This window comes from Equus przewalskii, chromosome 1, assembly GCF_037783145.1.
Source record: "Equus przewalskii isolate Varuska chromosome 1, EquPr2, whole genome shotgun sequence".
In the NCBI taxonomy this organism is placed as follows: Eukaryota; Metazoa; Chordata; class Mammalia; order Perissodactyla; family Equidae; genus Equus; species Equus przewalskii.
In genome coordinates this window covers 72,777,399-72,801,647 of record NC_091831.1, presented here as the reverse complement: position 1 = coordinate 72,801,647, position 24,249 = coordinate 72,777,399, and the positions used below count along the sequence as shown (strand labels likewise).

At 40.2% G+C, this 24,249-nt stretch overlaps 1 protein-coding gene across 11 annotated transcripts in view; it reads left to right on the top strand.

Moving 5' to 3' along the window:
* Positions 1–13,239: 13,239 nt before the first annotated feature.
* Positions 13,240–24,249, top strand: part of CHRM3 (cholinergic receptor muscarinic 3) — a 457,925-nt gene continuing 446,915 nt past the window's right edge. For 6 of the 11 annotated variants that reach the window (XM_070568103.1, XM_070568077.1, XM_070568134.1 and 3 more), the window contains exon 1: positions 13,352–14,011. The gene's annotated coding sequence lies outside the window, so the exon portion shown is untranslated. Of the gene's footprint in view, positions 14,012–24,249 lie in introns of all 11 variants that reach the window. The other 5 variants (XM_070568155.1, XM_070568147.1, XM_008520564.2 and 2 more) reach the window with 4 other exon arrangements.

Below are 24,249 nucleotides of genomic sequence, written 5' to 3'. Positions count from 1 at the left end.
CAAGTAACTACTACACCATAAATTAGCTTACTGTGTTCTTCATTGATTTGATTGCTAACTTAAAATAAATGTGTGGGTTTATTTACGGGATTTCTATTATTTCTCTCTTTTTTTCTAGTTTATTTTTTTAGGACATGATTTTTTTAGAGCATTTTTACGTTACCATCAAAATTGAGGGGAAGGTACAAAGATTTCCAACTACCTCTTGCCCCCCCACTACATGCACAGCCTCCCCCATTATCAATATCCCCTACCAGAGTGGTACATTTTTTTATGATTGATAAGCCTACACCAAAACATCATAATCACCCAAAGTCCATAGTTTACATTACAGTTCACTCTTGGTGGTGTACATTCTATGGGTTTGGAAAAATGTATAAAGACATGTATCCATCATTATAGTATCATACAGAGTATTTTCACGGCTCTGCAAATCCTCTCTTCTCCACCTACTTATCCTTCCATCCCCTCCAACCTCTCGCAACAACTGGTCTTTTCACTGTCTCCATAATTTTGCCCTTTATTATGTCATATAGTTGGAATCATACAGTATATAGACTTTTCAGATTAGCTTCTTTTGCTTAGTAATATTCATTTAAATTTCCTTCATGTCTTTCCCTGTTTTGATAGCTCTTTTCCTTTTAGTGCTGAATGATATTTTACTGTCTGGATGTATGACAGTTTGCTGATTCATTCACCTACTGAAGGACATCTTGGTTGTGTCCAAGTTTTGGCAATTATGAATAAGCTTCTGTAAACGTCCATATGCAGGTTTTTCTGCAGATATATGTTTCCCACTCCTTTGAGCAAATATGGAAGAATGTGATTGCTGGATCGTATGGTAAGAGTCTGTTAAGTTTTGTAAGAAAATGCCAAACTATCTTCCAAAGTGGCTGTACCATTCTGCATTCTCACCACCAACTTATGAGAGTTCCTGTTGCTCCATATCCTCGTCAGCATTTGGTGTTGTCAGTGTTCTGGATTTTGGTCATTCTAATAAACATGCAAAGTTATCTCATCGTTGCTTCAATTTGCATTTCCCTGATGACACATGAAATGGAGCATCTTTTCATATGCTTATCTGCGATCTGTACATCTTCTTTTGTGAGGTGTCTGTTCAGGTCCTGGGCTCACTTTTTAATAGAGTTATTCTTATTGTTGAGTTTTAAGAGTTCTTTGTATATTTTGGATAACAGTCCTCTATCAGATATATCTTTTGCAAATATTTTCTCCCAGTCTGTGGCTTGTCATCTCATTCTCTTGACATTGTCTTTCACAGAGAAGATTTAAATTTTAATGAAGTTCCCCTTAGTTATTTCTTTTGTGGATCATGCTTTTGATGTTGTATCTAAAAATGCATTGCCATATTCAAGGGCATGTAGGTTTTCTCCTATGTTATCTTCTTGGAGTTTTATAGTTTTGCATTTTACATTTAGATCTGTGATCCATTTTGAGTTAATTTTTGTGAAAAGTATAAGATCTGTGTCTAGATTTGTTTCTTCACATAAGGATGCCAAGTTGTTCCAGCGCCATTTGTTGAAAAGACTATCTTTTCTCCATTGTATTGCCTTTGTTCCTTTGCCAAAGATTGACTGACTACATTTGTGGGGGTCTATTTCTAGGCTCTCTATTTCATTCCATTGATCTCTTTGTCTATTTTTCACCAATACCACACTATCTTGATTACTGTAGCTTTATAGAATGTATTGATGTTGGGTAATGTCAGCCCTACAACTTATTCTTCTCCGTCAGTATTGTTTTGGCTATTCTGTGTCCTTTGTCTCTCCATGTAAACTTTAGAGCCCACATTGGTCTGCTTTCCTTTCCTTCTGCCAATACCACAATGTCTTGATTATTGCAGCTTTATAATAATTTGGAAATCTGGTAGTAAACCTATAAGTCTAATCTTATTGTTCTTCAATATTGTTTTAGCTACTCTAGTTCCCACACATTTACATAAAAATTTTAGAATCCGCTTATGAATTGATATACACACACATTGTAGGGATTTCTATTGGGATTGCATTGAAACTATACACCAATTTGAAGACATTCAGTATCTTAAAATGTTTAGCATTTGCATGGTAGAACTTTTTCTAAAAGACAGAAAACCTTCCTATATTCTTATATTTAAAGTATGTTTCTCATAAACAACAAAGAGTTGAGTATTTTTTTTATCCATTGTGAAAATATTTGTCTTTCAAGAGGTCATTTATATTTAATGTAATTAATAATACAGTTGATTTTTAAGTTACTTATCTTACTATTGTTTTATATTTACTCCATCTGTACTTTGCTCATTTACTCCTCCTTTCCTGCCTTCTTTCACATCAACCAATATGGTTTATAATTCAGTTTTATCTTCTCTGCTATCTTCTTTATTATATCTATTGGTATCATTCTTTCACTGATTAAGCTAAAAACATTAACTTCCCTAATACGCTGTATCTTGAACCATTGCCAGATTCAAAAATCATATCTTTACCCTTTCCAGCTTATTGTTATTGTTATTAGATGTTTGACTTCAATATGTATTTTAAACTTCACAAGATTTTCTCATTATTTATACTTTAAACAGTTAGTAGTCTTTCATATCTTCTCACACATTTACCTTTTCTGGAGGTGTTTATTTTTGCTTACACTTCTGTGATTCAATCCAGGATCATTTTCCTTCACCTTGAAAATTATCCTTCAATAGATCTTGCAGTTTATGGTCAGCTGACATTGAATTCTCTCAGCTTTTGTTTGTCTGAGTGTGTCTTTTCCCACCTTCAGTCTTAGATTTTTTTCACTGAGTATACAGTTCCAGTTTGATAGGTATTTTGTTTGTTTTTCTTTCTTTCAGTCCTTTAAGTATGTCTTTCTATTATCTTCTTGCTACCAATATTTTTTGTTGAAGTAAGTGTTCATTTATATTGTTTGTCAAAGGTGATATTTCTTTTTCTTTTGGAAAGTTTTAACATTTTCTCTTTATCTTTGGTTTTCAGTAATTTGAATCTTATAGATCTAGCTGAGGTTTTCTTAGCTTATGTTTCACTGGGATTCTTGAATTTCTGGGTTGACATCTTTCGTCAGATATGGAAAGTTCTTACTCACTACTTCTTCAAATATTTCTTCTGGTCCTCTGTCTTCTTTCTGGATATTCTCTGTTGACTTGTACTTGAGGCCATCAGCCCTACCTTCTATTGAGCGCAGGTGGTTTTTAAGCCCATCTAATTATTTCTTGATTTACCAGTTCAAAAAGCTCATTTAATTCTTTTTTATAGAATATAAAAATCTGCTGAAATGCTCTATCATTTCATTCATTTTGCCCATTTTCAGGTGGTTTATTTAGTTTATTATTTATGTTATTTAAAAGTCCTTGTCTACTAATTCCAATATCTGCCTCATTTCTTGGTTTCTATCTATTGACTCTATTCTCTTTCTTCTTTCTTGTCATCAATCACTTTTTTCCTTCTTCCGTGTACATAAGTTCTTATTGCAGACTGCATTTATAGAGATTCTAGCTTATGGTTTCTTCCTCTAAGGAATTTTGAGTTGTGCTCTAGCAGAAAGTTAAATCATTAGTGGATCTCCTTAAACCCAAAGGCCTAGTTTCAGTTACATTAGAGCAAATCTGTTTCAGTTTTATTCTTTTTCCTAGGGCATCATTCTTACATCGAGAAAGTATCCTTCCAGGAGTCTTGACCAAATGTCCAAGGTGTTCACTAAGGTCTTTCCACTCTGGCTGGCTCAAACTTCAATATCTTCCCAGCATTGTGTGATTTCCAGAATCTGTACTCAAATTTGTACCTCTCAGCCACTATGCTCTATCAGGCCTCCAGAATCTTGCCCCAGGCACAGGTAGCCTAGGAGTCCAGCCAAGAAACTCAGGAGAAGTTCCACACAGATTTCTGGGATTTCCTCTCTGTGCCCTCCTCTCTGCCATTGTGTTGCCTCACTCCCTCCAAAATCCACTACCTTTGTAGCTGCAACTTCTCAAACTATGCATCTTCTGCCTATTAAGACTATTGCTTCCTGCTTGGTCTCAACTTCTCATTACTTCTCTTATTATTTTTTAAATTTTTTATTGTTATAACTGACATACATTATATTAGTCTCAGGTGTACAAGAAAATGCTTCGATATTTGTACATATTGCAAAACCATCACCACAATAATAATAAGTCTAGTTAACATCCATCACCATACATAGTTACAATTTTTTTTTCTTTTGATAGAACTCTTAAGATTTACTCTCTGATCTGAGCAACTTTCAAATATGCAATAGAGTGTTATTAACTGTAGTCGCCATGCTGTACATTACATGCCCTAGATTTATTTATTTTATAACTGGAAGTTGGTACCTTTTGACTCTTTTCACCCATTTCACCCACCCCCAAACGCTGCCTCTGACAACCACCTGTCTGTTCTCTGTATCTATGGCTTGATTTTTGTTTGTTTGTTTGTTTTAATTTTTTTAGATTCCACATATAAGTGAGATCATACAGTACTTGTCTTTCTCTGTCTGATTTGTTTCACTTAGTATAACGCCGTCAAGGTCCATCCATGTTGTTGCAGATGACAAGATTTCCTTCTTTTTTATAACTGAATAATTCCATTGTGTGTGTGTGTATATATATATGCATATATGTGTGTGTATATATGTGTATACATACATATACACAATACATATATATATATATGTATACCACACTTTCTTTATCCATTCACGCATCAGTAGGCACTTAGGTTGCTTCCGTGTCTTGGCCATTGTAAACAATGCTGCAGTGAACATTGGGGCACATATATCTTGGTGAGTTAGTGTTTTTATTTCCTTTGGATAAATATCCAGAAGTGAAATTGTTGGATCATATGGTAGTTCTATTTTAAATTTTTTGAGTAACCTCCATACAGTTTTCCATAGTGGCTTCAACAATTTACATTCCAACCAATAGTGCATAAGTGTTTCCTTTTCTCCACATTCTCATCAACATTTGTTATTTCTTGTCTTTTTTTGGGCTTTAGCTCCCCTAGTAGAGAGTTATATACTTTTAGTTGAGGGTCCTTCTAGCTGTGGCATGTGGGACGCCGCTTCAACATGGCCTGACGAGTGGTGCCATGTTCGTGCCCAGGATCCAAACCAGCGAAACCCTGGGCCGCCTAAGCTGAGCGTGTGAACTTAACCACTTGGTCATGGGGCTGGTCCCTTGTCTTTTTGATAACAGACATTCTAACATGTGTGAAATGATATCTCATTTTGGCTTTGATTTGAATTTCTCTGATGATAAATGATATTGAGCAATTTTTCATGTGTCTGTCGGCCATCTGTATGCCTTCTTTGGAAAAATGTCTATTCAGATTCTCTGCCTAGTTTTTAATTGGATTTTTTTTTTTTTTTTTTTTTTTTTTTTGCTACTGAGTTGTATGAGTTCTTTATATATTTTGGATATTAACCCCTTATTAGATATATGATTAGCAAATACTTTCTCCCATTTAGTAGGTTGCCTTTTCATTTTGTTGATGGCTTCCTTTGCTGTGCAGAAGCTCTTTAGTTTGATGTAGTCCCAGTTGTTTATTTTTGCTTTTGATGCCTTTGTTCTTAATGTCAAATTAAAAAAATCACTGCCAAGACCAATGTCAAGTTTACTGCCTATGTTTTCTTCTGGGAGTTTTATGGTTTTAAGTCTTTCTTTCAAATGTTTGATCCACTTTGAGTTAATTTTTGTATATGGTGTGAGCTAGCAGTCTGGTTTCATTCTTTTGCACATGTCTATGCAGTTGGACTGTCCTTTCCACATTGCATATTCTTGGCTCGTTGTGTGTGTGTGTGTGTGTGTGAGGAAGATTGGCCCTGAGCTAACATCTGTTGCCAATCTTCCTCTTTTTGCTTGAGGAAGATTGTCACTGAGCTAACATCTGTGCCAATATTCCTCTATTTTATCTGGGATGATGCCACAGCTTAACAACTGGTGCTATGTCCATACCCACGATATGAACCTGAGAACCCTGAGCCACCAAAGCAGAGCACACGAATTTAAGCACTATGCCACCAGACTGGCTCCTATTCTTGGCTCTTTTGTTGTAAATTAATTCACCATATATGCATGGGCATATTTCTGGACTCTCTATTTTGTTCCGTTTATCTATATGTCTGTTTTTAAGCCAATACCACACTGTTTTCATACTATAGTCTTGTAATACAGTTTGAAATCAGGCAATGTGATGCTTCCAGCTTTGCTCTTCTTTCTCAAGACTGCTTTGGCTGTTCAGGGTCTTTGCTGTTCCATACAAATTTTAGAATTGTTCTATTTCTGTGAAAAATGCCACTGAAATTTTTATTGGGGTTGCATTGAATCTGTAGATTGCTTTGGGTAGTATGAATGATTTGGCAATATTAATTGTTCCAATCCATGATTAAGAACTATCTTTCCATTTACTTGTGTGTTCTTTAATTTCTTTCATCAGTGTCTTATAGTTTTCAGTTTACAGGTCTTTGATGAAAGGACTTGATTAAATTTATTCCCATGTATTTTATTCTTTTGATGCAATCTTAAATGGGCTTGCTTTCTTAAATTCTCTTTCTGATAGTACATTGTTAGAGTATAGAAATGCAAAATATTTCTGTATATTGACTTTGTATACCACAACTTTACTGAATTCTTTTATTAGCACTAACAGTTTTGGGGTGGATTCTTTAGGGTTTTCCAAACATAATACCATGTCATTTTCAAATACTAACAGTTTTACTTCTTCCTTTCCAATTTGGATAAGTTTTGTCTCATTTTCTTGCCTGATTGCTCTGGCTAGGACTTCCAATATTATGTTGAATAAAAGTGGTAAGTGTGGGCATCCTTGTCTTCTTCCAGGATTTAGAGTAAAAGCTTTCAGCTTTTCACTTTTGAATGTCATGTTTGCTGTGGGCTTGCCATATATAGCCTGTATTATGTTGAGGTACATTCCCTCTATACCCACTTTGTTGAAATTTTTTATCATAAATAGATGTTGTATTTTGTCAATGCTTTTCCTGCATCAGTTGAGATTATAATATGATTTTTATCCTTCATTTTGTTAATGTGATGTATGACTGATTCATTTGTGAATGTTGAATCATCCTTGCATACCCTGAGATAAATTCCACTTGATCCTTCTTGTGCGATCCTTTCAATGCATTGTTGAATTCAGTTTACTAATATTTGGTTGATGATTTTTACATGTTCATCAGGGGTATTGGCCTATAGTTTTCTTTTCTTGTGGTATCTTTGTCTGGTTTTTGTATCACAGTAATGATGGCCTCATAAAATGAGTTTGGATGTGTTACCCATCCTTTATTTTTTTTGGAAAAATTTAAGAATTGGTATTAATTCTCCTTTGAATTTTTGGTAGAATTTACCAGTGAAGCCATCTGACCCTGTACTTTTGTTTGTATGGAGTTTTTAAATTACTGATTCAATCTCCTCACAAGTAATTGGTCTGTGTAGATTTTCTATTTCTTCATGATCCACTCTTGGTAGGTTATATGTTTCTAGGAATTTATCTATTTCTTCTAGGTTGTCCAATTTCTTAGCATATAATTGTTTGTAGTAGTCTCTTATAACCCTTTATTTTTCTGTGGTATCGGTTGTAACATCTCCTCTTTCATTTCAGATTTTATTTATTTGACCCCTCACCCTTTTCTTCTTGGTGAGTACAGCTTAAGATTTGCCTATTTTGTTTATCACTTCAGAAAACAAACTCTTAGTTTAATTTATCTTTTTTGTTGTCTTTTTAGTCTCTGTTCCCTTGATTTCCCCTCTGATCTTTGTTCTCTTCTTCCTTCTACCAGCTTTGGGTACTGTTTGTTCTTTCTTTTTTTCTAGTTCCTTGAGATGTAAAGTTAGGCAGTTTACCTTTACCAGTAAGATTTATATTTCCATACATTTTCTTGTTACTAATTATCACCCTTTCTTTCCAGTTTAAAGAAGACCCTGTAACATTTCTTGTAAGGCTGGTTTAGTGGTGATGAACTCCTTTAGCTTTTGCTTATCTGAAAAACTCTTTATTTTTCCTTCAATTCTGAATGATAACTTTGCAGGATAAAGGATTCTTTATCGGAAATTTTTTTCTTTTAGCACTTTGAATATATCATGTCACTCCCTTCTGGCCAGCAAAGCTGTCTAAGCAGCCTATTTTTTTTCCACTTTTTTAATTTTCAGTTTTTGGTGAGGAAGATTGTCCCTGAGCTAACATTTGTGCCAATCTTCCTCTATTTTGCATGTGGGATGCTGCCAAAGCATGGCTTGATGAGTGGTGTGTAGGTCCATGCCTGGGATCTCAACCCATGAACCCCAGGCTGCTGAAGTGGAGTGCGTGAACTTCACCTCTACAGCACCAAGCTGGCTCCCTATTTTATTTTTAATAGCTCCCAGCAGTTGAAGGTGCACCAAGACCAATCGGGGTCCCAAACAGAAGGATCTCAGTCAGCACCTAGATTCAAGCTGAGTGGAAATGAGACCCTCAGATAGCAGCTTTTACTTTTTTTATTTTCAGGAAAATTAGCCCTGAGCTAACTGCTGCCAATCCTCCTCTTTTTGCTGAGGAAGACTGGCCCTGAACTAACATCCGTGCCCATCTTCATCTACTTTATATGTGGGACGCCTACCACAGTATGGCTTGCCAAGAAGTGCCATGTCCACACCCGGGATCTGACCTGGTGAACCCCAGGCCACTGAAGCAGAACGTGTGAACTTTGCTGCGCCACCAGGCCGGCCCCCAGATAGCAGCTTTTAAAGAGTGCAAATTTATACAGTCCTATGGGACTACAAGTGTAAGCTCCACTGGTCCCCAGAGCCAGGTGATCAAGAGGTGTTCCCTGGACAGCAGTCGCAAAAATTGGGGCTCTAGATGAGTGTCCAAGCTCCTTTCTGGGAGATACAGGTGAGCTATAGCAAGGCAGAGGAAGAGTGCAAAGATGGCATCCCCTGGCCTACATCCCCTGAGCATACCTCCATAGCCTGCCCCTCAAGCTGAAGCTCTGGGACTAGCAAATAGGCCTTTTCAGGGAAAGGCTACGGGTGTGTTTCAGCCTGCTACCTGTGCATTGCCCTGGGGGTGGCAGCCTGCCAAGAACTGTCTCCACAATTGTTACAGTCCCATGGAATGCGGGAACACAAGCCCCACTGGCCATCAGAGCCAGGTGATTGGGGTACTCCCTGAGTGGCAGCAGCAAAACCCAGATGTAAAAACTGGAGTAATCAGACACTATAAGATGTCCCCTCTGAGAGATGCTTATACTTCGGAGTGCAGCAGAGAAAGAGCATGAAGATAGCACCTGCCCTCTGAGGTCTCAGGAAAGTTTAGAGTCTTCCCTTCCATGTGTGATTAATTAGAAGCCTGCCCCTCAGGCTGTGGCTGTGGTGATAAGCTAATAGGCTTCTTTCAAGGAAAGATTGAGCTCCTGGGTCTGTTGCTTCTTGCTGCATCCTGGGTGTAGTTGCTGTTTAAGACCTCTTTCTCCATCGGTTACAGCCCTAGGGGACCCATGAGTGTAAGCCCTGCTGGCCACCAGAGCTAGGCGATGTGGGTGTCCTCTGGCAGCAGCTGCAAAAATCAGGGCACCAGAGAAGGGCATAGACTCCTTTCTGTCAGATACCAGCAAGCTGGAGCGAGGCAGAGGGAGAACGCAGACTATAGCCAACAGCCTCCTTTCCCTGAGAGCAGCTTCAGAGGCCCCTGTAAGCACGTCAGACCAGAAGCCTGCTCTTCAGGCCAAAGCCCCTGGATAAGCAAATAGGCTTCTTTCGCAGAAAGACTAGAGTGTGTTTCCATCTGCTGTCTGTGCAGAGCCCTGGGAGTGGTGGTTTGCCAAGAACTGTCTCTCTGATTGTTATGGTCCCACAGAACCCAGTAATGCAAGCTCTCTTGGTCTCCAGAGCCAGGCCATCAAGGGGCATACCCTCAGTGGCAGATGCAAAAAGCAGGTCACCTAATGAAAAACCAAGGCACCAGAGGCGTGTCGAAGCTCCCCTCTGGGAGATACTGGCACTCTGGAGCACCAGAGGGAGAGGCCGAGGGAGAGAGCAAATAAGTCACCCACTTGCTGAAGTGGGGCAGAGGAAGAATGCGAAGATGGTACCTGCCAAAAAAAGGAAAAAGAAACAAAAGGAAAAAAAGGAAAGAAAAAAGAAAACAAAGGGGAAAGAAAAAGAAAAAAAAGATGGCGCCCACTGGGCAAGGAAGAGGGATGACCCGGAAGAGGGTGCCTGCAGCTGGAACATAAACATGGCACCTGAAGAAAAGGAAAAAATTAAATGTCACCTGCCAGCTTTAGCAAAGCAGAGGGAGAGCAGGAAGATGGTGCCCAGGATCCTCCTCCCCAAAGAGTATCCTGGCAGGCCCCTGCCGCATAGACCAATGCTGTAAAATTAAGAAATGAGTCTCTTTGACATAAAGTCTGGGCACTTTTCAAAGGGCTGCTTCCTCACTGGACGTGGGGAATGGGGAAGCCTGCACAGGTCTTTTAAGAGCCATTTCTCAGATTGCCACAGCCTAGTGGTTATTGTGGGTGCAAGGCCCCCATTGGTCTTCAAAGCCAGATGATGTGGGGTCTCTTCTCTCAGGTGCTACTCTTAAAGTTGGGGTGCCCAATGTGGGGTACAAATCCCGAAGTGAGAAGCTCTGCAGTGGAAGTTCCCTCCGGATGGTGCGACGCAGTGCTGGTGGTGGGGTTTATGATGAAGGTTGTGTCTCAGCCTTTCCTTTCTTCTTTGCCCAATGTGAAGGGGTTCCTCCATCAGTTTTTAGGGTTTTTTTCAGAGGAAATTTTTCCACATATGGTAGCAGAGGTCAGTGTTTCCACATCTGGCCATCTTGACCTGGAACCCCCAGGCCTCCTGCTGGAAAAATAGCCCCTAGGAAAAAAATCTGTAGGAATGGGCTCCTCATCTGCCTCCTCTTACTCAAATATTGCAGCCCCGTGTTGATTACTCTTGGTAACTGAAAATGTAGTTCTATATATTTTCTCCAGGTTTTGTATTTATTTTATCATAAAAGAGTAAGTATGCTATTAGCTGTCCTGTCCATTACCAAAGTCTCATTTAATAATGGAATAAGTGAATAAATTCTGTGCTTACTTAAAAAAAAAAACTAACATGCAGGATTTCAAAATGTATTTTATCTCTAGTTTATCTCCTTTGTTTTAGATCAATATCCAAGTAAGGTCTCTTTGGATTCTGACTTTGGCATCTTATAAATTAGCCCTGCCCCTACTTTGGCTCATTCTCAAACCTAATAAGTATTCCTATTATATTTTCCTGTTCAATATAATTTGATAAATCTGCTGAACAATAGGGCACCAAGCTCAGAATCAAACACCTTACTCTAATTCAGCATGAATCAACTTACAAGACACTTGGGAAAATTCTGCACAAATCGTTAGTTTTTAATTTGTTCAATATTAACATACAAAATATATTTACCTTGTCCATAAAGATAATGGGAAGATTGGCTGGAATCAGGAAACGCCATATATATGTGTTTAATGGCTACTTACAAAGAGAAATGAAGTTAGCCTGGTGAGATACTTATACTAAATTATAGTTGTTTCTTTTTTTCCTGACTACTGACAAATTACTCATTTCATGATCTTCTCTAGAATATTTCCAGGGATCCATCTCAAACTTAATCACTGTATAGATAACAGAACCTACCTTTTTTTAAAAAAAAGCTAGAAAATTTCTGTATGCCCATTCTTCGGGCCCCTTGTCTGTTGTTTATGGATTTACCAAATATGATGAAAGATACCCCTGTTCCCACAGGCAAATAGCAATTTTATACAATAGGAAAGATATGTTAAATTTGAATTCAAAATCTGCTTACTAGCTATGTAATGGGCAATTAGTCCTTTAAATTTTTGTCCTTCTTTATTAAATGGGGATAAAATACCTGTCTGAATATTTCTTTTGAAGATTAGGGAAATATCTGAAGGCAACTATTATATTTCTATCTGAGAGCATCCAAACAAGATGGCTACTGTATTAATATTATTATTACCATTCCAGTATTCTGCGTGTAATTCACCTAAGCTTGGATATTTGAATTTAAATAGCCACATGCTTTCTCACTAGCTTTTTTCCAATTATGACCTTAACTCTCTCTAAGCAATGTTTAGTCTGTTCTCTCCTAAAGAGTGTTCTATCTAGAAGAAAATATGTAGACTCAGAAAGGAATTTATATACTTACATTTCTCTCTTCTTTTAACATTACTTATTTTCTCAAAGAAGAGCTACATTTTCCTGTTTATTTTCTTGCTCCAAATAGAATTAACAAAATCATTTTACCTGTTTTAATATTGTTGAAAATTTCATTTCATCCTCTGCTTTTTTGTGCTTTCTTTTTTTCAGTGTTACCACTATTGTCTTTGTCCTTCCTTGTGGGATTCTCCTATAATCCTTACTTGAGTTTTTAAAAACCTTTAGAGTGCTGAGGAGCGGCCTCAGTGGGATCTTTGCAACTTTGGCATCTTCCTACTTTTTCCTTCTTTAGTTAGCTGAAGGAGTATGGTAAGAAATGTATCCTTCCCTCCATTCCTTGCTGCTTGCTTGCTTTTTCTTTTTCTTTCCTTCTTTCTTTCTCTCTCTCTCTCCCTCTCTCCCTCCTGCTCTCTCTCTTTCTTTCTTTCATTGTTTCTTTCCTTCCTCCCTTCTTTCTTTCCTTCCTTCGTTCTGTCTCTTTTTTAGCTTCTCACTTCTCTGAATTAGATATGAAATTTAAAAATCTAGCAAGCAAGCTCATATCTTTTATTTTCTGATTCAAAAAAATGTGTGTGCGTGTGTGTGTGTGCGCGCGCGCGCCTGAGCCTTTTTCACGTATGTTCTTCCCATTTACTCCTAAGGGGTGAACTTCAAGGAGGAAAAGCCAAGATGTCCTCTCTCTACTACAGTTCTGCATGAAGAGACTCTCCCTAAATGTCAAAAGATAAAGGCATCAGGCTGCTCTCTAGGGAAAGGTTTTCAGAGGAGTCATGTATTTTAACTCAGCTGGGGTTCTTTCACCAATAAGTTGTGCCCAGGAATCTATTTCCTTCCAATTCTCCTAAGCAGCCCAAGCAAACTGATTTAGAAGAGAACACAACTAATCAACAAAGTTTGTCCTTGAAGCACGGGGCCACAATTTAGGGACACGTGTGGCCGGGATAAGAGGGTGAGTCTCCTGCCTTCAGCGAGCCCACCCAGGGGGCACGCAGGGGTCTCCCACAGCTCGGTTCCCTCACCCCCTGCCAGGCACAGAACGCCAAGCAGAGTCAGCACGAGGGAATTGAGCGAAGCGCCAGCAGGGCAACTGGGCATGCTCAGCAGCCAGGCAGGTTTGGGGCTCAACTAGGCAGCTTGTGCATTACACCAGTGCTCGCAGCCCGCGGAGGAGGAGGAGGAGCGGAGGAGGAAGGGGAGGAGGAGCGGGGAGCAGTGGCCACGACCGCCACCACCAGGCAGAGGAAGAGTTCGTGGAGGAGGAAAAGACCCTCCTCCCACTCGGAGCGCCTTGTGTCTGCTTTTGGAAAAAAAGAATACAAGATAAAAGGAGGAGACGGAAAGACGAAGGAGGAAAAAAAGTGACAGGGGAGACAGAGAAAAAAGGACGTGAACAGAAAGGGCCAGAGCGTGCAGGGAGCCGCAGGCGCGGGGGCGGCAGTGCGGGGCCCGAGCGCTGCCGTTTGGGCAGGTGCCGCGGCCACTGCCCGGAGGCGGCATGTGACGCGCGGTCGCAGCTGCCCGCGGGCGGAGCGCTCTCGGACCCGGGAGCGCACACCGTGGGGCAAACCGGTGCCATCCCGGATCCCCACGCTCCTCGTCAGTTCGCCTGGGCGGCAGCAGCGCTTTTGGGAAGACGAGCGATGAACCGAAGCGCGGCTCCGGGCACCGGCGCGCAGTCTTAGCACTCTCGCTCCCTGATCGCCGAGCAGGAGGCGACGAAGGGACGGTGGACCGGGCGCGCCCCGCGCATCGGGGAGGCTCAGACGACCAGCGTGGGACTGCCACCTGGAGCGCAGCGGCCAGGTAAGGACTGCGCCCGCCACCGGGGCGCTGGGCAAAGCGCGTGGCAGAGCGGCTGACCTGGTTTCTCGCCTTATCGCGTTGCAAAAGGAGGAAAAAGTTTTCAGCGCGGATAAGAAATGTCTTTGCTTTGGGGAGTTTAAAGATGGTACTGGGGAAGGAGGAAAGAGCTGGTCTGTCTATTTGCTGGGGGACTTGAACCTGGCGAGAGCGCGATCTGGCGCCGAGTTAGAGCTCTGGGACTGAGGGTGGGGAATGCCGAGGTGACACCAAGAGCCGGGAAAGAGATGGGAATAATAGGAATGGTGGCCAGGAGACAGCCTGGGACGCCCCACCCGGCTCTCCCCCAAGGCAGGATCCGAGGCACGAAGTGTCCGGACTAGAGGACCTGCTCGGCTTGGTGTGTTTCTGCGCGTGCAGGTTCCCCCATTTGATTTCCTAACGCTTTTAAGGAGGCTAAAGCAGACACCCGCCAAGCTCGCCCTGGGGTCGCCTGTTCTGATTGCATTTCAGGGGCGAAAAGACAAAATTTGCACTTCGTGTAACATCTGGGCAAGGGTAGCGAAGGTACGTAGCCCGGGTGGGTGCGCGTCTTAACTGACCCAGGGAGAGTCAACACTCTTGGAGCGCAACGCTGGACTGAGCCGGATCTGGATCTCCTATTTGGAGCCCTCCCCCAGCACAGCCTCCTTCCAGCTGGGCTAATGTCTGCGTGTTTTTAAACGCCGGGGGCAGAGGGACAGTTGACTCGAGCAGCAAAATTCACTTGTCTGATTAGCGCTGTGCATGTTGGAATTGCGATCCTGTTATGCGTGCGTGTGCGTATGTGTGACTCTCCCAGCACGCAGGTTGGAAGTGGTAGAGGAAGCAAAGGTTTGAGAATTGCATCCATATGGACAGATTTCAAGAATGCAAACATTCTTTTGTCTGCAAGTGTTATTTGAACCTGTCCAATGGCTCTAAGAACATATTTTCCTCCCGCTGTCCGTACTTGCAATGTCAAAGTATGGCTCTCCTTAGGAGGTAAATGTATTTATCAGAGCGTTTATGTTGTTAAGGACACTGGTTATTTCACTGTATGTTTTGCACAGACCTTTTATGTCTCTCTTGGCCTCTGAGTTCCAACAAAACAGATAGCCTAAGCCCCCATTTTGGGTCTTTCAGCTTACTATTTGAAAAATAATCTTGTTTAAAGAGTGTATTTGTTGATTATGTAGTCCCAAATTTTATATTGTAAGATGATTATATTGCATGAAACATTCATCACTATTTCCTAGGTTTAAAACAATGCCTCTGTATTTACTTAAAGAGGGAGACCCTGCCTAGGAATATACACTTCAGAAAGGGGAGAGCAAACCTAGAACAAATACATGCAGGTAGACAGGATTGTGGCGGTAGCATATCAATAAGAAACACTGAGGTCTTTCTGCTCCACATGTGGTGGGGTAGATGTGGCATTGGGTGCATCCTCTTCTTATAGGAGCTGGTAGTGCAAAGCATACATGGAACATGCCTGCCTCTCCAGTATGTATTCAATATGTGCGGAAATGTGGGAGATCGTCCGCTCCTTTCATTGAATAACTTATCTTTAGACTTTGATTACATACTTTGTTTCAGTTAGCTTAATATATAATGAGCTATTGTTGAGTTAGAAAGCATGTTCTTTTTGAAATGGGTTTCCATATGGAAATATAACTTTAGCTTAAATTACTAATTTAAAATTAATTACATTGCAGGTCGGATTTAGTCTGTTTCTGTAGGCTGGAGGGGTGCTATGAGATTGAATTTAACATGGAAATAGCAGTGTCGAAATACCTTTTTTTAAATAACAGCAAGTATTTATTCAAATGGACTTAGTTTAAAAAAATGAGCTAAGTAGATTTTGAAAAAATCTTTGACAGTGTATATCTTTTGCATGAAAAATATTGCAAAAGAAAAGTGTAATTTGGGAAAAGGGAAAGCATGTGTGGAATTGGTCAGGATTTAGAGAAAGATTGAGTGTTATAACAATAAGAGCAGTTCTGCACCCAACTTAGTTTAAACTTATTAAGGAAACTTTCCTTTAAAGTTTAGAGAAATGTATGGATATACATTATCTTATTTTTCTTCCTGGGAAAAAAGTAAAATATCACTTCAAAAGTATTTATTTCTGAAGATTATTTAGGCATACGTAAAAGTTTTTTAGGGTATACCTTCTCATTTTCTTTTCCTTAAAAGGCAAATGATTTATTTTCTTACAAGAAGAAAATCTGTACATGATTTTAAACTACAGTGTGTGAAAATATAAATTTCTTTTAGTGACACTTTAGCTGTTAATTGCAGGCAACCTGTTGAAAAATGAGCCTGGAAAAAAATGTGAAATTCACAGAACTAAACTATCTTGGATCCACACCAGTAAATTGAATAGACAGAAAATTATACGCTATGATTAAAAGCAAAGTTGCCTTGTGTATTTGCAAATTATAAAGTAATAAATGTTTTCAGATCTTTACCTAAAATTTCCTCTATCATTTCCCGAGCCAACATATTGTTCTTGCCTAATAAACTTGTTAACATTGGCAGAATTAGTTGCTTACTCCTAAATGGCCTGGACGTTGTCAGTGTAACTATTAAGAAACTGGGTCTTGTTTGCAACGCAGGGAAGTTTATATTGGGAACAGCTGTGGTGTAGTGGCACTTCAGATAGATGAATGAACTGTGAATCATAGCAAGATGGAGGCTCTGATCGGTATGCAGACAGATGCATCTGTCCTTCACTTATGGAACCTAATTTTATATCATAATAGATTATGACTAATAGTATTATCCTCGCATTGTGGTTTTGAAGTATCAGTGAGTAACTGGAAATGTTTTATTGTATACAATATGTTTGTGAATTTAAAATACATTTTTCTTACAGAAGAATATCAAACAGGCATATACAGCTCCAATTAAAAATTAATCAAATGCCTCCACCAAGGTTATTTTTTAAAAGTTACTCAGCATAATGAAATGTGCCTTATGCTTAATCCTTGATTGCAGCGCATCCCTGGATGTGATGGCCGAGAAAGTTCGCAAAATTTTTCACCCGTCGGTCTCATTTAGTCCAGTGGACTCCTCATCCTGGTGATTAGTCTTCACAGAACTTTGGGATAGAATTTCAACCTCAGTGGAAAGTGTTGATTTTAGGGGAAAAATGTGAAGAGATCATCTAATGAATTTGACAGGAGGCAAAGCCAGTCAAATTGAAAGTTAATTTCTTATATCTGACAAACTCTATGTTCTCCATTAAGGAAATGGTTTTTGTTCAAATCTAATTCAAAGTACACACCTTGCATCCTAAATCACAGTCACTTCTCCCTCCAGCAGCACTCCTCAGAAAGGCTGGGCAGGGGCAAAAAGTGCCTAGTCAGTTGTAAACCCAGCATCTGGACTTCTCCATTCCCTGAAGATTGTGTATCCTGGGCAGTATAGATCTGCATTAGCATTGTCGTCACACAAAGAAATCAACACCCTTTTGTTCTAAGGAAGTTATTGAAAATGTTGAATCACCATCTGTATTCCTTCCTTGAGCATTTCTTTCCCAGCGTACAAATGGAGATGATGGCAGTTGCCCTGTCCGCAGTGTAGAGTGGTTTTGAATGTCGAGAGGCATGATGCCTGTGAAAGTGCTTTGTGAACAATCTGTAAAGCACTCTAAAATGCAGTGCACGATTTGAACCCACACCCACCTTAATATTCCTTGACACAGAGCACGGGGAGCAGCATGTAGGTGTCCCTGTGGCTCAGTAATTGGCTGCTGTGTGTTCCTTTTTGTCCAGAAGATTTGGCAGCTTGTAGATGCCCCAGCCCCTGGCAGGCTCTCCCCTTGAGGCTGGCGATTCTGTTCTCCCACCTGTTGGAACTTCCTGCCCATATGCTCCTGGAGGCCAAGTCCTCTGGCTGGCGTGCACCTTCTCAGACTTCCTCTGCTAAGGCTGCAGCTTGCCACATTGACACTGACCCGGGATCCAATGGTGATGACAGCAAGCCAACAGAGGGAATATTTGAGCTGCTGCCATCTTCTTCTCACCAATTCTGCCAGCTCATCCTGAAACCAGCTAGAATATGAACACTTTGAGGAGAAACACTGGAAAAAAAATGACTAAATATGATTAGACAAACAGTAGTTGGCAATGCATTGTGGGCTTTGAGCTCTTGCCTTCACCAGCCCATGCAGAGACCCGAGGGCTGGACTTACTGATTTGTCAACCAGTGCACTCCACAGAAGAACGGAGTCTGAGATGGGTTTACCTGCCCTAACCCTAGTGAACTCTAGCAATTTCCATGCCCAGCTAGCCTCAGTTTCTCTACCTCTTGTCATATTTGCCATTTTATAAGACTAGGCTTCTCTCATGTTTTCAATTTGCATTTTTAATACTAGATTAAAGTCCTGCCTGGAAAGACTTAGCTGTGACCTTGACAGTTAGCCTCACCCTTGCCAGGAACTTCTCTCCAGGAGCAAGACTCTATTCTTTCTCTTCTCGGGCTCTGATGCAACCCTGAAGTGGACAAACCCCTGGACCCAAGGCACAGCCACCCTCCTGACAATGTATCATTTCTGCCTGGAGACTTGTGCTGCCAAGTTCCACTTGACAAATAAAATCTCCTTGTGTGCCATTGTTAGCAGGATCAAATCTCACTTCTTCACACTCCTCCTGGCGACTGTAATTTGAGCTGCTGACTCTCCACCACAGAATTAATCCTTCATTAGGTCATTTGTTCTAGCTGAGCCTTAGCTTATTTCCTGTCCCCAGTGTTCCCTTGAGATTGGGCATGCCAGCTGAGCCATGACATGTTCTAACTCCCTGGTTAACCCTACTGCAGGAAGTGGTGCTAGTATAGACATCCTGGGTCAGGCAGGATATCCTTCAACTACTGCTGTTGAGATAAAATTCAGGAGAGGTTAAACTAAGTAAAATATTACCAGCCTGTTTCAGAAAGGATGGGGCTGCCAGATGTCTACTGCAAAGGACCTGGCATTTATGGTTATGAGATGCTTTGATGTTCTTCTACTGAAATCTTCTAATTTATCACAGGTAGCTGTAGCCTTGGAATTAGATTCATATAGAAATATCCTGTCAGTAAGCTGTAGGAAAAGGGATCCGCTGTCCATATTCTTTTGAACTTATCACTTTGGAGTAGATTACCCCACTAGAATTGCCCGTGGGACCCAGTCTGGAAAGAAACCTAGTTACTACTTACCTGAGCGCCACTCTTGCCCATAGCCATTTGAAGTTCCATCCGGCTAGCTTTCACCTCCAGTGGACCAAAATCCAGTAGTATTTTGCAGACCCCAAGAATCCATATAAATTTCAAGTATTATTGGGTTCTGTGCATCTTTCTCTTTCTCTCTCTCTCTGTATATTATTATATATGCATATTAATTTAAAAGTGTTATTGAACGCAGTGACTTTTGGGGATTTTCAATTTTTTGTTCAAAATGGTCTAAAAGCACAATTTCTTTCATGTGGAGATCCCTCAAATTATTTGCATTGAAAAGAAATTCTCATACGTGAAATGGGTACAAAGATCCTCCCATCTTCTTTGCATGTGATTTTTCACATGCATAGTAACACATGTCATGTGCATTATCTTGTGGGAAGGGAGGCATGAAGGGAATCTGGAATTGTTGCAGTGTTCCTTGATATGGAACATTCTCCTTTCTTCCCTCCTTATCCCCAAATCCTTCTCATCACACAAGAACCAGCCAACCTTTTTCAGCTTTCCTTGAGTGCAGCTATCACTCTGCTTTCCCTGTGATGAATTATTTTAAGCCCCTTACATCATTTAACTATATGAAACTGACAACTTATCTCAGCACCTACAAGCTGCATGTCCCTCCTCTGATGGGTGTACTCACTATCTTTAATACTAAATTTGACAGTCAAGGATAGCCCAGGTAGTATTTAGGATTCTCTCCAAAGAAGTTAACTTCATGAAAGTATATGGTAGGCAAATTTTAATAAATACTTACTTGAGTAGAATAAGTCTATCTGCCTATCTGTTAATCTGTCTATCTCTGCTTTTCACTTATACACGTGGCTGTCTATCTCTGGGGTAACTCTTTCTGTCAGAGTTGTCTAATGTGCCAGGCACCGAGGACATTCTTTTTCGGATACACAGGAGGATGAGTCCAAGGCTCTGCCTTCGAGGAATATATGCTCAGCATCAGATGAGAGCAGCCAGCTCAAGAAACCTCAGAGTTATAAGGTAATGTTAGATGTTGTATTAGGTTCCTAAGGCTTAAAACAACAGAAATGTATTCTCTCACAATTCTGGAGACCAGAAGTCTGAAATTGTTGGCAGGCTTACACTCTCTCTAAAGACTTGAGGGCAGAAGCCTTCCTTTCCCCATAGCTTGCCTTGCGACTGCCTCCAGTCTCTGCCTCTGTAGTCAGAATGTCTCCTTCTTTTCTGTGTGTCGCCTCCTCTGTGTATCTGTCTGATAAGGATACATGAGATTGCATTTAAGGCCCACTCAGAAAATCTAGGATAAGCTCCTCCTTTTAAGAGCCTTAACTTTATCACATCTTTTACCTTATAAGGTCACATTCACGGGTTTTTGGAATTAGGACATGGACATATCTTTCCGGGGGCCACCATTAAGCCCACTACAGATGTCATCAGTGAACAACATTCTACTTCGTGATTCCAACACTGGTGTCATCAAACTGTGTAGTCTGTATGCTCTGAGAAATTAGTGCTCCCAAGGCGGCTCATTCTATTTTCAGAGAGCAGTGAGAGGCAGATCGTCCCTATATTGAGCCAAAAATCTAATTCTTACTGTGCTTGTTTGTCTTCCTAATAATTCTGAGAGTTATGATCAGAATACTTCTGATCTTTCTTCCATGAGAAAATCTTTAAAGTTCAACAGTTTAAAGTTAATTCAACCTGGACTTTTGTGTCCCTTCTGAATTTTCCTGTTCGTTCTTAACCTTTTCATTTACACTCAGTGAATAGCATCCACACCCTCCTGGTTTCACTACCCTCTGACTGTAACCCTTTTTCTCTGGCTTCCATCCTCACCAGGTTCACAGAAATCACTCTGCCAAAAGTCACCTGTAACCTCTTAGTCATAAAATAAGTGATCCTTCCTTGGCTAGCCTCTTCAATCTCTTAGGAACACCTTTAACCTCTCTTAATTTTCAAAGCATCCTATTTGCCTGGCTCTCCTCCCCTCTGGTTTCTCTTCCTCCTCCCAGCTTCCCCACCCGCCCCATCTCCCATGCAGTGCAAGCCTTTCTAAGAATTTATCTTTGGTTGACTCCTGTGCTTTTCCCATCCCCTCCTCCATTTTTGTAACTTCACTCATTTTCACGTTTCCAATACCCTTCAGTGTGGATCACACTCATTTCCTCATCTCCAAGCCCAGCTTGGCTTCTGGAAGGAAAATTTCCTGGATAGCACAGCTTCATCTGGTTCCTCCTCGTCCTGCTCCTCTGGACTCTCTCACTCCTAGGAATAGCATGAACATCCTACCGCTCAAAATTTCTGAGTAATCTTGATTTATTCTCTTCCATTGCCTCTCACCTTTAGTCAGATACCAAACTGTAATAACTCATTCAAGAAATAGCTCAAACCTCTCGGCTTCTTTTCTTTACTACAACTAGCAGCCTAATTCATTGCTTTTCCAACTTTAGCGTACATTCAAAACCAATAGAGATCTTGTTAAAAGGCAGATTCTGATTCAGGACGTTTGGGGTAGGGCCTGAGAATCTGTATTTCTAACAAGCCCAGGGGATTAGATGCTGATGCATGTCCCACCTTTACACCTTCCTCTTAGAGCTTCTGAGCTTCCCGGATGATCTCCTTCTAATCCATTTTACACAGGTTACTTTTATCGATGACCAAGTCCTATTTATCCTCAAACAACTTCTTCAACATCCCCTTCTGTCACCTATTGAATAACCACAAAATCTCTTACATCCGCACTCAGCTAGCATTCAACTTGTTCCATGGCTTGGCTTTATATTTTAAATTCAGTCTCAAGTCTTGAGATCACCTTCCACTTTGCCCTCAGTACTTGCTGCTCAATGTATGCTTTGCCATTTTCACGACTTTCCTATGTTCTCATATGCCCTTTCGAGTGCCCTTTCTTCCACATCCTCATGGGTCCAAATTTTAGCAATTTGTCAAGGACTGCTTGAAATGACACTTTTCACTATGAATTCATCTTTTAGTACTTTATCAGATTCTCAGTTTTATTACTGATCACATTTACTCTTGTTTGTGTGTGTGTGTATAGAAATTATTTCAAATACTAGAGTGTGAAATCCTTGAAGTAAGATGACGTGTTTCATTTGTCCTGTCACCTGAAAGTACCTTGTATGCATCTTCCCCATAAGTGCTCAATATACACATTGACGTAGAAAATGTGTAAATATACTGTTTTTGCTGTTTTCTCATTATAAAAGTAATATGGAATACACAAAATTCAAACATTACAGAAATATCTTATGTCAAAAGTAAAAGTCCAGTGCCCCCCAAAATAACCGTAGTTAACAATTTGATGCATAATTCTCTGATATTTTTCTATATACATCTTCACTTCTATACAAAAATGGGATAGTAATAGACTTTTGCAACCTGACTTTAAATGTAAATCTGTCTCCCTATCTTTTCAATCTGCAGTGTGTTTCAAAAGATTGACTGATTTCACTGTGTAAAAATCAATCCACTTAAAGTGGTCCAGCAGTATAAAAATATGTTTGCTTTGAATTTCTAATCAGTTAAACATCCCTTTATTCAGCACTTTCTCTGCCCCTAGGATTGTGGTAGACACTTTGGATTTGTAAGAGTAAGACACAAATACTGCCCCAGAAGGCACAAGCTATTCTCGTACCTTCAGGCTAATGTTGGCCGGTGGACTGATGGAGATGTGGTGATCACTCATCTTTGATGCCAGATTATAATCATCATGTTTAATGACATGCACTCTCAGATAGCTGAATTTTATATTGAAATTTAAACTTTCATACTCTTTCGATCTGATCTGTGAAGAACAGATGACTCATTTTGAATTCTGAACACGGACATATTTATTTATCTAACACACTTATAATGTATATTAGCTTGTGTTTCGTGAATGAATATAAGCTTGAGATAAAAAACAGAAGAAATCCTTAGCAAAGATTTAGCAAAATCTTTTTGTATATTTAACAAAACTACGATTTAGAGAGAAGTGTGAAAAAAAGTCATATGAGCTATGTCTTAAAATGCCAGTAAGTAAAGGCACAAAGTAAGATGTTTGTTGAAAAGCAAATTCCAAAGAAGTCAAATCAATATTCCTCTAAGAATTTTGGAGATAAACTCTTAATAATGAGGAATGCTTGTTACTGCTACCATACTTGTCATTTCTTAAAAAAAAAAAAAATCAGTGTTGTGGTAGAATTCTGGAAGATGGTTTTCCTAGGTAATGGAGGACAAGAGTATGTTTGGAGAATCTGGAGTTGTCAGTAAAGTTCATTATGTCTTATGAAGGAAAAAATTAAAAATAGAATGCCAGACCATATGAAGCTAAAACTTTGAAGCTGTCTGAGACTTCTGCAGTCTGAGTTACTGAAATTGTATAAAGAATATTTCTACATTTTCTGTCTTGTAGTCAAGAACCCAAGTTTTCAAGATGTTGAATGATTCACCCAAGGCCACAAAATTAATAAGCCTGGGTCTTTTGACTCCATGTCTAGGTTTCTCCATTATTTCAGCCTAAATCTCTTCCCAGGAGTCAACAAGCCTTGTTTCTCACCCCAGATGCTCTCTCTTGGTGATTTTAGCTGCATTTAGGACTTCAAGTGTCAGTAGACACAGTTCTCTAGTTTCACACCTCTTCCCTTGTGTGCTAGATATCCATTTCTGGCACTCTGTTAGCCCTTTCCACAAAAAATATAAATCAGGCAACTCTGATGTACCATTTGGACATTGGAACGCATCACCTTTCTCCAGAATATCCTATTTTTCGTTTATCAGTTGGTTGCATCACAGTCATCCTAGGATCTCAGAGTTAATCCCTTCTGAATCAGTGTTTCCTTTATTCCTTCACTCTCCACCTGCAGTCACTAAATCTTAATGGATTTTCCTGAAATATCTCATGACATCCTTGCCTTCTATTTCCACTACCACTTCCTTGATGCAGGCCTTTCCCATTTCCCCTGAGCACAGTGCCGGTAGCCTCTTGTCTCCTGTCTTCCATCTGTTTTGCTTTTACCTATTCTGTAGTGAGA